The 13,179-nt window shown below is 31.0% G+C and overlaps 1 protein-coding gene across 2 annotated transcripts in view; it reads right to left on the reverse strand.

Moving 5' to 3' along the window:
- The window catches only part of LOC124419436 (gustatory and odorant receptor 22-like), a 300,765-nt gene that overhangs the window by 131,434 nt on the left and 156,152 nt on the right, over positions 1–13,179 (reverse strand). The gene's annotated exons all lie outside the window — the stretch shown is intronic.

Below are 13,179 nucleotides of genomic sequence, written 5' to 3' on the forward strand. Positions count from 1 at the left end.
GACAGAACATATTTAAATCTTATATTTACCTATTTTCTATTTGTTTGCTTATCCTTATAATTGAAAGGTCCTATTATGCTTAAATTTTCTGAAATTTATAACTATTTTTTACCTAAATTTTTTCGACAGATCATTTCGTTCTGTTTCGTTAATGATCATGTAGATAAAAATATACAGGTAATGATAATTTCGATTCAATCACTAATAAGAAATATCAATGACTGAATTACAGGTTATAGTAATATAGTCCTAAATGTTAATAGGTAATGTTATTGCTTTTGAATACCTGCATCGGAAATGACAAGAATTGGTATATAAGTAAACTTCTCAGATTTTAAGTACCATATTTAATAAATCTACAATGAAGATTACATTAAAGTACGATGAGTTGTGTTCCGTTTTATGGAGTGTATCTTCAAAAGGGCCAGAAAGAATTGAAGACATTTCAAATTATATAAAAACTACATATAGTAGAAAAGTAGACAAAACAGGCATATCAAAAATTCAAACTTTTTAAAACATTTTGATGTAAAAAGTAAGTCTGTGGATGGAAATAAAAAAAAAAAAATTCGATTAAAAATTTGTAGTTGGATGGAAACTACTACGGAAATCTCAACTTACAACACATCAACAGGAGCGCCTTGCAAGTCATACGAAGAGGGTCACACAAAAACTTTTTTCAATCTCAAATGAGGAAATTGCTGATACATTTCTAGGACCAGGTGTGATGTTGTATAAACACCACTTATAGCCCTTAGGGCAGCCTGACTGTCGGTATAAATTCGAATATCTTCCTGATATATTCGATAGAACCTGAGCCAGTTTGCAGCCCGTTTTATGGCTGATAGTTCAGCCTGAAGTACGCTACATTGGTCAGGAAGTTTAAAAGAAACTTCCGTTCCAGTATGTGCAATATAGAAGCCACCGCCCACGCCATCTTTCGATTTAGAGCCATCGGTGAAGACCTGATAAGAACCGTCACGGAGGATAGATTCCATCTCATTTGGGTCGTGTTGAATCGACACTGAAAAGCTTCTATCAAAAGATGGTTTGGGGGTGCAATAATCAATGTTTCCTGGCATTGCTCCTAGGAAGTTGATTATGGTAGAGTGGCCTGACTTAGTCATATGCCACCTACCGATTGTACTGAGTCTAATCGCTGAGTTGAGGGCAACCTCCTGAGCCATTAGATCAACAGGTAACACCAATTCATCATGACAAAAGAGCCTTTGATGGAGTGGTACGAAGGGCACCTGTTATCATTAGCGCCGCTGCGCGAAGGATTCCTTCAAATCTCTTTCGGTGGACGTCCAATAGTAGGGATTTCCACCAGACGAGTGCTCCATACATCAGTATGGGCTTAACTACCATGTCGAAGAGCCAATTTGGTATTCTTAGGATTAATACCCCAGGATTGCCTATTGCTCTCCTACATGAGTATTGGGCCGCAGCCGCTTTGTCCACTCTGGTTTGAGTGTTCAGATGCCATGATAGTTTTGAATCCAGGATGACTCCTAGATTATTTGCACTATCAGATAACTTTTACTCGACCCCATTCAAACGAGGGAGAGTGAAAGTGGGTAACTTGTATTTCCTTGTGAAGAGAACAAGTTCCGTTTTAGCTAGATTTACGCTTAGTCCGCTGTTTGTACTCCAGGTACTAAGTGATCTAAGGGCAGTTTCCATTCTATGCTATATAGTGTCCAGGTATTTTCCAGATACTATGACAGACACGTCGTCCGCATACGCAATGACCCCAAAGCCCTTGGACTTAAGTTCCATGAGAAGGGGATTCAATGCAAGGTTCCATAGCAATGGAGACCCCTGTCCAAATTTCAGCTCTTTAGCTTTAACCGTTTAGGCTGTGCGATGATGAATCAGTCAATCAGTCAGTCAGTCAGTAACGTTAGAATTTTATATATATAGATGGTACTTAAAATCTGAGAAGTTTACTTATATACCAATTCTTGTCATTTCCGATGCAGGTATTCAAAAGCAAAAACATTACCTATTAACATTTAGGACTATATTACTATAACCTGTAATTCAGTCATTGATATTTCTTATTAGTGATTGAATCGAAATTATCATTACCTGTATATTTTTACCTACATGATCATAAACGAAACAGAACGAAATGATCTGTCGAAAAAATTTAGGTAAAAAATAGTTATAAATTTCAGAAAATTTAAGCATAATAGGACCTTTCAATTATATGGATAAGCAAACAAATAGAAAATAGGTAAATATAAGATTTAAATATGTTCTGTCATATTTAATACTAAAATATGAAATTAAAGGATACAGGTTTAAATGAACATATTTTTGAATGTAATTGAGATATTGGCTTGAAAATTTTTGTAAAGAATCGAGAATTTCCATATCTAACTAAAAAATCATATTAAGGGATAAATATGGACTAAATTGCTGTAGCTATCTGCGATCCTATTAAAAAAATGACAAAATCTTTATTTATGAACAAACCTCAATGAAATTTTCAACGCTTGTTAAATTTGTTATTTCAAGTAAGAAAATACAAAAAAAATTTAAAAGGTCAAATTCCCAAAAATAGGAATGAAAATTCCAATAATGGGATTTTTTACCTTTTTGCCCATAGGGTCCACATTTCTTTCAGGGCTGGGAAAATACTTTTGGAGTAAATATAAAACATAATCAAAACCTGTAAAAGAGTTAAGACACATTTTTAGCAAAAAAAAAAAAAACGGCAAAAATCCAAAATTTTTTGAATTTTTAAATTAAAAAACGTATATTTTTGGATCTGTAAATGATATTGATCTGAAACGTTTTGTATATTATTGGAAAATAATAATAAAATAAAATAATCTGTCATATCGGTATACATATCCAGAAGGTAATATAAGTTCTTTAAATCTTCCTCGTTTTGAGATGATAGAGTTTCATAACAAATCCATTTTTTTCGCATAGTTGAAAGAACAGGATCAGAAGATAGAAGTAAACTATTAAAAATATCTTCATTCTGTGATTGAAAATTTTTTGAATTTTTAAATTAAAAAACGTATATTTTTGGATCTGTAAATGACATTGATCTATTATTGGAAATTTTGTTGTCTAACTAACAAGAAAAAAATTGAGTCCATTTGGTCCAAAATTACGACCGGTATTCAAAAAAAGGCGGACCAAGGTATGGTAAATTTTGTATCACTAAAGTAGTATGCCCAAGCATATTTTTCGCGCTTTCAGAAAATATAAAAATCTTTGTATTTGGGTGAAAAACAAAAAAATGGCACGAGTTTAAAAATTTTACATGTCGTAGGTACTCTACTTTGAGCTGCCACAACTCCGTCCCTGGAGCATCTGCGGGGTTCATCTTCAAAACTTAAACTTGAATACTCCTTGGCTACGCTCACGACAAATTTTATCCCGATCGGATCAGCCGTTTAGAAACGCCAGATTTATTTCCAAAAAATTTCCATTCTGCCCCACTGTGCGTCCGTAAAAAAGGTGTCAAATTTATGTTTATAATGTCCACGGGCATATGCATTTATTTCGTCGGCCGAAATAATTCTTTAGTAATCTGCAGAACTCAAAACTACTTTATACAACTTCTGTGTGAAACTTTGATCTAAATGTTTTTTTATAATCTACAATTGACAAATTTTCCATACAAATATTTTTCCCCTTTTAGATTTTTCACCTCTTTCATGCCAACTGTTTTATATATTTTTATATTTTAGAAACTCACAATTTTCCATTATTCTCATCTTTCATCATACATACTTCTTTATTTAATAGAGGAGTAGTATCAAACTTTAATGGAATGATTCACGAATATCCGTGTCCATATAATTCAGAGCAATATTTTTTTTTGGAATTTTAGTATCATATACTGATAATTGAGGTTTATTATTAATAGGTTTATTATATGTTATTTGCATAATTTTGAGTTGGACTGCAAACATTTTATCAGAAATTGGGATATGCTTGAAAAATTTGGCTTTGAAATTAGTGCTCTAGCTCCTAAATGGTTCCGCCTGGTTGTTTCCCAGTCGGTTGCAATTTTTACATCTTTCCTTTTGTGTACATTCTCCATAGTTTTTCCATAATCGGAATTATTTAATAATTTGAAAGAATCTTTTTCAAAATAATTTTTGGCCAATGTTTTACGGTGAGTATTAAGGTCTATGTACTCTTTAAGCCATGGGGATTGTCTAAATTTTAAAGCTCTATTTTTTAATATTCCATTCCATAAACATTGTCTTAGAACTCTATAGCTAATACCCGGTGTGCTTCGCTACCCCAATCGAAATTAAATACATAATCATCAAAGAAATGATTTATTTAGTTACTGAACTATTACATTTTTCTTAAATGTTTATCAAGAGAAATTATATTACTTATCCTTCAATTTATTACGTAAAATGTTTACATGGATGTTAAAATTATTAGGATTCTAACTGTTTCCAAATGAAGGAATTTTATCCTAAATAATAGTATTGACACTAAATTGGGCGACCTGCTACACAGGTACAGAACATCTGATAATAGCAATGCGTCCAATAGAAACTTAGAACAGTCGTCAACTTCTAACGCGTCAGTAAATTACTCATCTTCTAATGATAGAAATATTCTTGCGACAGCTGTGGTAGAAGTTAGAAATAGTTCCGGTAATTTTATATTAGCCAGAGCTCCTTTAGGTTCCGGTTCTCAACCAAACTTGATAACTGAGGAACTTTCACGGCTACTACGATTAAAAAAGAAGGAGGTAGATTGAATTTAAATGACATAAGCGAAACAAATTCATATTTAAATTTTGTGTTAATTTAACTGTCACGTCGAGGGTTAACTCTACTCAATTTGCTTCAAAGTTTTGGGTATTGAGTTCTATAACTAATTTACAGCCTAATCATTCAGATAGTACAACTAGCTTAAAATTCCTAAAAATATAGAACTAGCTGATCCTTGCTTCCACAAACCCCAAAAAATTGACTTATTAATTGGCGCAAAGATATTTTTCGACCTAATTTGTGTCGAACAAATTAAATCCGGTCCTAGTCTTTCAATTTTACAGAAGGATTCACTTGGTTGGATTGTTAATGGAAAGTATAATTAATCAAAGAAATCTAACGCCAATAATACAGTTTTTCATATAAGCTCTTCTATTGATAACGAGAGCAATATAGATTATATTGTTAATTAGAAGAAATTCGGAAAAAATCGACCGCGTTTATCGTCAGGACGATTTGAAGTCTCATTGCCTTTCAAATCTGATACAAAATTGCTAGTCATCATTCGAAACCGCTAAAATAAGATTTCTTTCATTGGAACGAAAACTTTCCAAAAATAATGACATGAAGAAAATGTATCATGTATCACATGTCAATTTTAGACAAAATACCAGATTTTCCTTATTATTTCATTCCATATCAATGTGTATTGCGACCTTAGAGTACTACTACTAAACTTCGAGTAGTTTTTGATGCTTATGTCAAACTTTAACACATGTATCACTTTATGATTTGTTAATGGTTTGGTCCCACAATACAAGAAGAATTGTATTCGACATTGATCCTATTTCGTTTTCATAAATATGCGATCACTGCAGATATTGAAAAAATGCATCGTTAAGTTTTAGTTGGCGAAAACGATAGAAATTATCAATTGATCCTTTGGAGGCAGCATCCATCTGTTAGCTTAAATGTGTTTCGTTTAAACATTGTGACTTTTGGCACAGCGTCTGCACCATTCTTAGCTATAAGATGTTTGATTGAATTAAGCGATTTGTACAAAGGACTTTAGCTATTAGTTCAAAAGTTGTTCGCATTGATTTTTATGTTAATGATTTGTTAACTGGAGCTGAAGGCTACCAAGACCCTAAAGTAATTCAAAACCAGGTTACTGAAATTTTAAGTTCAGCTGGTTTTAAACTTACAAAATGGTTTTCAAATCATCCAGATAGTACAACTAGTTCTTTGGGGAATGAAAAATTATTACACAGTGATTCTGATTTAACTAAAGCTTTAGGCATTCACTGGGTTTTGAAGAATGATTCTTTTAAGTTTCGTTTGGAAGACAATTTTCATGATAAAAGCCACAAAAAGAAACATTATATCGGTTTTTTCTCGGTTGTTCGATCCTCTCGGACTCCTCTGCCCAATTATAACAAAATCCAAATTGTTGTTACAAGAACTTTGGATACAAAAACTTGACTGGGAATTTCAAAGCTGATTTAATGGAAATTGATTCAATAAACATCCCAAGATTCGTCCACATGACTTCGACAGCAAAAATCCAAGTACATGGATTTGCTGATGCTTCTATTAGAACATATGGGTGTTGTTTATACATTAGAAGTTCTGATGCAAATAATACTGTATCAAGGTTGCTTACAGCTAAATCTAAAGTTGCTCCACTCAAAACTTAATCTCTTCCTAGACTTGAGCTATGTGCTGCGCACCTATTGTCCAAATTGCGGTCTCGAATTAAGTTATTGTTCAACTTTAAAATCGAGAGTGTTAATTTTTGGACAGATTCAGAAATTACACTTCACTTCGGAGGACCAAAAATTACTAGAAAAAAAAGAAAAACGAATGTATTTGATGTAGTAGAGGATTCACAAAATTGCTTGTTGAATCTGACAGAGAAATATTCTTCTTACAAAAAGTTACTACGTGTAACTTCTTTTGTACTTCGATTTGTCGACGTTTTGAAGAAACGTAAGATAAATAAAACATCTGAACCTACTGCAAAAGAGTTAAAATGGTCTTTCTTACGACTTGTAGAGACAATCCAGAGAATTAGCTTTTCTGAGGAGATACTAAAAATGCAAAAATCTCTTGTCTTGTCGTCTAATATACAAAGATTGACGAAATTTTTTATACATTTGAAGAAGAAGTTAGACATCCTGTCCACAAACATTTGAAGACGTTTAGTCCTTCAATGGGCCCGGAATGTTGGGGCACATTGGTTTTTTAATATTTATCTTTTTTACCCTTTTAATTTTTTTAATTATAATGAAATAACAGCTTACATGTTAACTGTAACGGGTTTGCTGAAAATAATGTATAGAGAAAAAGTAGGCTTTGTTTCGCCAGTTCTTAAAATTATATTAAAATGAATTTAATAATATAAATTAAAAAAAAATAATAATAATTAAAAAGCTTAATGCATATTGACAACCAAAATGAAAATGAATTCCCAACCCTGGTTGTCAGAATGCTTGGGTAATTTTTAAATATAATTGTTATATTGTCAAAAGTAAGAAACCATTTTTGAAAATAAAATTATTCTTGCAATATAATCGAAAGCCACCGGTCTTGTAATTTTATAGTCAAAAGAATTTAGTGATTTTCGGACCCATTAAAAAATAAATAAAGCTTGCTAAATTTAATAATTATAAAAAATAATTGCAAACAGTTCTAAAAAATATTAAGGAAATTCATTTTAGCGCCCGAGCAGGGACCGTGTAAATAAAATAATTCAAATAGCAAAACCGAACTTTCGGCGAGTTTTTTTTCTGTGCGTTCGTTATTGAAACATCGCGATTAAAAATAAATTATTAATTAATTAATGCACACCCACAACATCAAGGAATTCTGCATCCACAACAACCAAGAAGGAAGACCAGATGCCTAATTGCAACTGCATTTTGTGCCGAACGTCAACAAAACCCTAACCAGGTATTAAGAACAAATAATTCTGTGAGAGTTTGCATTTATTTATCTTTGAAATTAAAAAATAATTAATTATATTGCCAAAGATATATCCACACATAACATTTTTTGCTCTAATAAATTTCCTAAAAACTCATAAGTAGTGAAACACAGAAAAAATAGTGATCAAACAGTGCTTCGGCGAGTTTTTTTCTGTGCGTTACATTTACCTTTTTTCATTTGTTAACTCGCTTGTTAAATTATTTGACACTTGTTTTAATTTATTTTCTTATTATTCGTTATAAATAAACAAAACCGTTTACCAATACTGTTAAGTTGTATTGATCAAAGTGGCAACATCACAGATCATATGGTAAACAGACGGACAGAAATAAGAACATTAACAAAAGAAAACAATACAAATACAAGTGGCAAAAAACAAGTTAGAGTGCTATATTAAGCTGTGCCGAATCTTAGATACCCTCCACCAGCTACTTTTATGTTATTACTTTTCTAATTAATCAAATATTTGTAGAAATAAGTTTTCTCATGTCTTTAATGGAAAAAATCCCAAAAGTTAAATTTATTAAAATTCCAAGATTTATTGAACATTATAAATTTAGTAATTTGCATGTATGTATATGTGTGAAAGATTTAAAGATTTTCAAAATACAAATACATATATAATTATGTTCTACACAAAATTTTGTTCAACACAAATTGATAATGCTCTTTAAATACGGTTAAAGCGCTTTTAGGGGCAGGACCTAATATAGGAGAAATATAAGTATACAAAACTAATATTTTTGCCAAATTATGTATCAGTAGCTTAATTTGGTAATAAGTAATGTGCGTTTAAGAGATTTTCGAAAAAGGACTTTGTATGGGAGCTATGTCCAATTATGTATATAAAGAAAAAATTTCAGTATTCTGTATCTATATCATTACTTGGTAATAAATATTGTGAATCTAAGTGATTTTCTGGAACTAGTATGAGAGCTATGACCAAATATGGACCGATCGTAAAACAATTTTATAGTGAATTTATGTATATAAGAGCAATATTTTTGATAAATGTATGGATATCAATATTTGGTTATGAGTTATGTGCGTTTTTTTCTGATTCTCGGAAAGGAAACTTGTATGTGTGATTTTCTAAGAGGGACCTTGTGTGGGAGCTATGATCAATTATGGACCGATCGGAAAAACATTTCACAATAGTATTTCTCTGTATATGAGCAACAATTGCACCAAACTTTATATGGATATTTTAATTTAGTAATGAGTTATGTGCGTTTTAATGATTTTCGGGAGCTATGAAAAGTTATAGACCGATGGAAAAAATTTCTTAGTAATATTTTTTGTATATGATCAATACTTGTACCAAATTTTATATTGATATCTTAATTAGGTAATGAGTTATACGTGTTTAAGTGTTTTTCGGAAGGGGAACTAATATGGGAGCTATGACCAATTATGGACCGATCGGAAAAAGATTTCGTGGTAATATTTCTTTATGTGAGAAAATGCTTGCAACTAATTTTATATGGATATCTTAATTTAATAATGAATTATGTGCGTTTAAGTGATTTTCGGGAGGGAACCTTGTATGGGAGCTATATGGACCGATCGAAAAAATCTTTCATTGTAATATTTCTGTATATAAGAGCAATACTTGTACTACATTTTATAACGATATCTTAATTTAGTAATAAGTTATGTGTGTATGAGAGCTATGACCAATCATGGACCGATCCAAAAAACCTTTCATTGTAGTATTTCTGTATATAAGAGCAATACTTCTACCAAATTTTATATCGATACCTAATTTTAGTAATGAGTTATGTGCGTTTAAGTGATTTTTGGGAGGAGACCTTGTATGTGAGCTATGACCAAATATGGACCGATCCAAAGAAACTTTCATGGTTATATTTTAGTATATAAAAGCAATACTTGTACTGAGTGATTTTCGGGAGGGGACCTTGTATGGGAGAGCAATACTTGTACCAAATTTTATATCGATATCTTGATTTACTAATGAGTTATGCGGGTTTAACTGATTTTCGGGAGGGGACCTTGTATGGGAGCTATGACCAATTATGGACCGATCCAAGAAAGCTTTCATTGTAATATTTCAGTATATAAAAGCAATACTTGTACTAAATTTTATGTCGATATCTTGATTTACTAATGAGTTATGCGGGTTTAACTGATTTTCGGGAGGGGACCTTGTATGGGAGCTATGACCAATTATGGACCGATCCAAGAAAGCTTTCACTGTAATATTTCTGTATATAAAAGCAATACTTGTACCAAATTTTATATCGTTATCTTGATTTGCTAATGAGTTATGCGGGTTTAACTGATTTTCGGGAGGGGACCTTGTATGTGAGCTATGACCAATTATGGACCGATCCAAGAAAGCTTTCATTGTAATATTTCTGTATATAAAAGCAATACTTGTACCAAATTTTATATCGATATCTTGATTTACTAATGAGTTATGCGGGCTTAACTGATTTTCGGGAGGGGACCTTGTATGGGAGCTATGACCAATTATGGACCCATTCAAAAAAAATTTCCTTTGTATAAATTCTATTGTCATAAAATTTTAATTTCTAAAATTTTGTGAAGATATCGACATTACGACGGAAGTTATTAACAAAAAACCAAATTTCCGGGAATTTGTAGTTTTGTATGGGAGGTATATGAAATTGTGGACCGATTCTAGCGATTTTACGCAGAGATTAAGCTCTTCTGTGGAAACGAATGTATGCCGATTTTTATGGAATTATCTTGCATAGTTTTCGAGAAAATTACATCAGAATGTGTAAAAAATGCTTATTTTTTTCGAGGTTGTTTCAAATTTTGATTCATAACTTTTCCCGATGTGAACCGATTTTGCCCATTTTCAATACCAAACAACTTAGGAAAACGAAGAACATTTTGGGTGAATTTGGTTAAATTCTATTGCTTCGTTTTAACGTGAGCGTGTTTTACACAGACAGACGGACAGACGGACATAGCTAGATCGACTCAGAATTTGATAAGGACCCAGAATATATATACTTTGTTGGGTCTTAGATGAATATTTCTTGGTGTTACACACGGAATGACAAAGTTATATATACCCTCTATCACCACTGATGGTGGTGGAGGGTATAAAAAAAACAACAAAATAAAAGTTGTTTATTTTGTTTTTATTTTTCCCTTACAACTGCATTTAGAGTTGGAAAACAACCAGCCAAGTGTAGAATGGAATGTAAGAAAAAATAAACTCACTGTTATTGTTGGTGTTTTGTCAAAACTATATGTTTTGTGAAAGATGCGTTTTGAATTCTTATTGAGTTTAAAATAATTCTTTCATAAGACATTTCTTGTTTTCCTAAAATATTGGGAAAGGTTTCCTGATGAGCTGGCTTAAGCAACCGGCGAAATGCGCATAGGAACTAGCTTCCCCACCATCAATACATTACAGTGAATTTATTTAAAAATTGGGGTTGAAAGCACGATAAGAAACTCTTTAACTTATTTGAAAAAATAATAAAAAAAAAACCCGAAATCAATTTTTAAATTAAATTTGCAAGTGCCCGTGCATTTAAAACTGAATACCCTATTCTGTTGTTTAAAAAAAAAAAACAAAATAGAAGTTGTTTATTTTGTTTTTATTTTTTCCCTTACAACTGCATTTAGAGTTGGAAAACAACCAGCCAAGTGTAGAAAGGAATGTAAGAAAAAATAAACTCACTGTTATTGTTGGTGTTTTGTCAAAACTTTAATGTTTTGTGAATTTGCAAGTGCCCGTGCATTTAAAACTGAATACCCTATTCTGTTGTTTAAAAAAAAAACAACAAAATAGAAGTTGTTTATTTTGTTTTTATTTTTTCCCTTACAACTGCATTTAGAGTTGGAAAACAACCAGCCAAGTGTAGAAAGGAATGTAAGAAAAAATAAACTCACTGTTATTGTTGGTGTTTTGTCAAAACTTTAATGTTTTGTGAAAGATGCGTTTTGAATTCTTATTGAGTTTAAAATAATTCTTTCATAAGACATTTCTAGTTTTCCTAAAATATTGGGAAAGGTTTCCTGATGAGCTGGCTTAAGCAACCGGCGAAATGCGCATAGGAACTAGCTTCCCCACCATCAATACATTACAGTGAATTTATTTAAAAATTGGGGTTGAAAGCACGATAAGAAACTCTTTAACTTATTTGAAAAAATAATAAAAAAAAATCCCGAAATCAATTTTTAAATTAAATTTGCAAGTGCCCGTGCAATTAAAACTGAATTCCCTATTCTGTTGTTTAAAAAAAAAAAAAAAAAACAACAAAATAGAAGTTGTTTATTTTGTTTTTAATTTTTCCCTTACAACTGCATTTAGAGTTGGAAAACAACCAGCCAAGTGTAGAAAGGAATGTAAGAAAAAATAAACTCATTGTTATTGTTGGTGTTTTGTCAAAACTTTATTGTTTTGTGAAAGATGCGTTTTGAATTCTTATTGAGTTTAAAATAATTCTTTCATAAGACATTTCTAGTTTTCCTAAAATATTGGGAAAGGTTTCCTGATGAGCTGGCTTAAGCACCCGGCGAAATGCGCATAGGAACTAGCTTCCCCACCATCAATACATTATAGTGAATTTATTTAAAAATTGGGGTTGAAAGCATAATAATAATAAAAATACCGAAATGTACATTATCAATTAAGTACAAACGTATTTCGGCATACTGTATAATTTGGTACAAACTTTATTGTCCAAATTGTCTTTTTGGAAATTAACATTATATATTAGTTTTTCAGAGTGTTTAAAATTTAGAATTTTATCAACTTTTGATGATTTTTTATTTTTTATGAATCTACATTTTTTCTTAAGAAAAAAGTATAATATTTACGTTTGGAAATAATTTGACATTTATGTGTTTGGACATGTTTCAACAATTGGCTAGTTTTTGTACATTTTATGATTTTAGACATAGTTATTTTTACACAATTATCTTTTTTTATTTTTTATGAAAAGTATGGTTCAGAAAATAAACAAAATAACTTATTTAAATTAAGAAAAAGTAAAGATGAAGTTAAAAAACTTGTTGTGGAATTTACAATTTTTAATTTACTGAATATATCTTTGATATTTTTCAATTAAAAATTATAGAAAACAATTGCTTGTTTTTGTACATTTTTGGGTTTTAAACATAGTTAACTCCCCACAATAATTGATTTTTATTTCTTTCTTAAGAAAAAAACTACTATGTCGGTTGCTTATATCACGTAGCAGTTGTATATTTAGCATACCGATATTACAGTTTTAATCAAATTATACAATCGTTTGATAACATTAGCTTTAATATTTTCACAAAAACTTTATATTGTGAAATTAAACGACTTAAATACTCGTTGAAATTATATTTGAAAATGTACAATTTTTAATTTACTGAGACTTTGATATTTTTCGATTTTTTGTGAAAATTACGCAAAACATAAATGTCAAATGTTTTCCAAAAATTTTCAAATTAAACATGTTACTTCAAATAAATGAATCTGCTTTGTCAA

This window comes from Lucilia cuprina, chromosome 4, assembly GCF_022045245.1.
Source record: "Lucilia cuprina isolate Lc7/37 chromosome 4, ASM2204524v1, whole genome shotgun sequence".
Classification (NCBI taxonomy): Eukaryota; Metazoa; Arthropoda; class Insecta; order Diptera; family Calliphoridae; genus Lucilia; species Lucilia cuprina.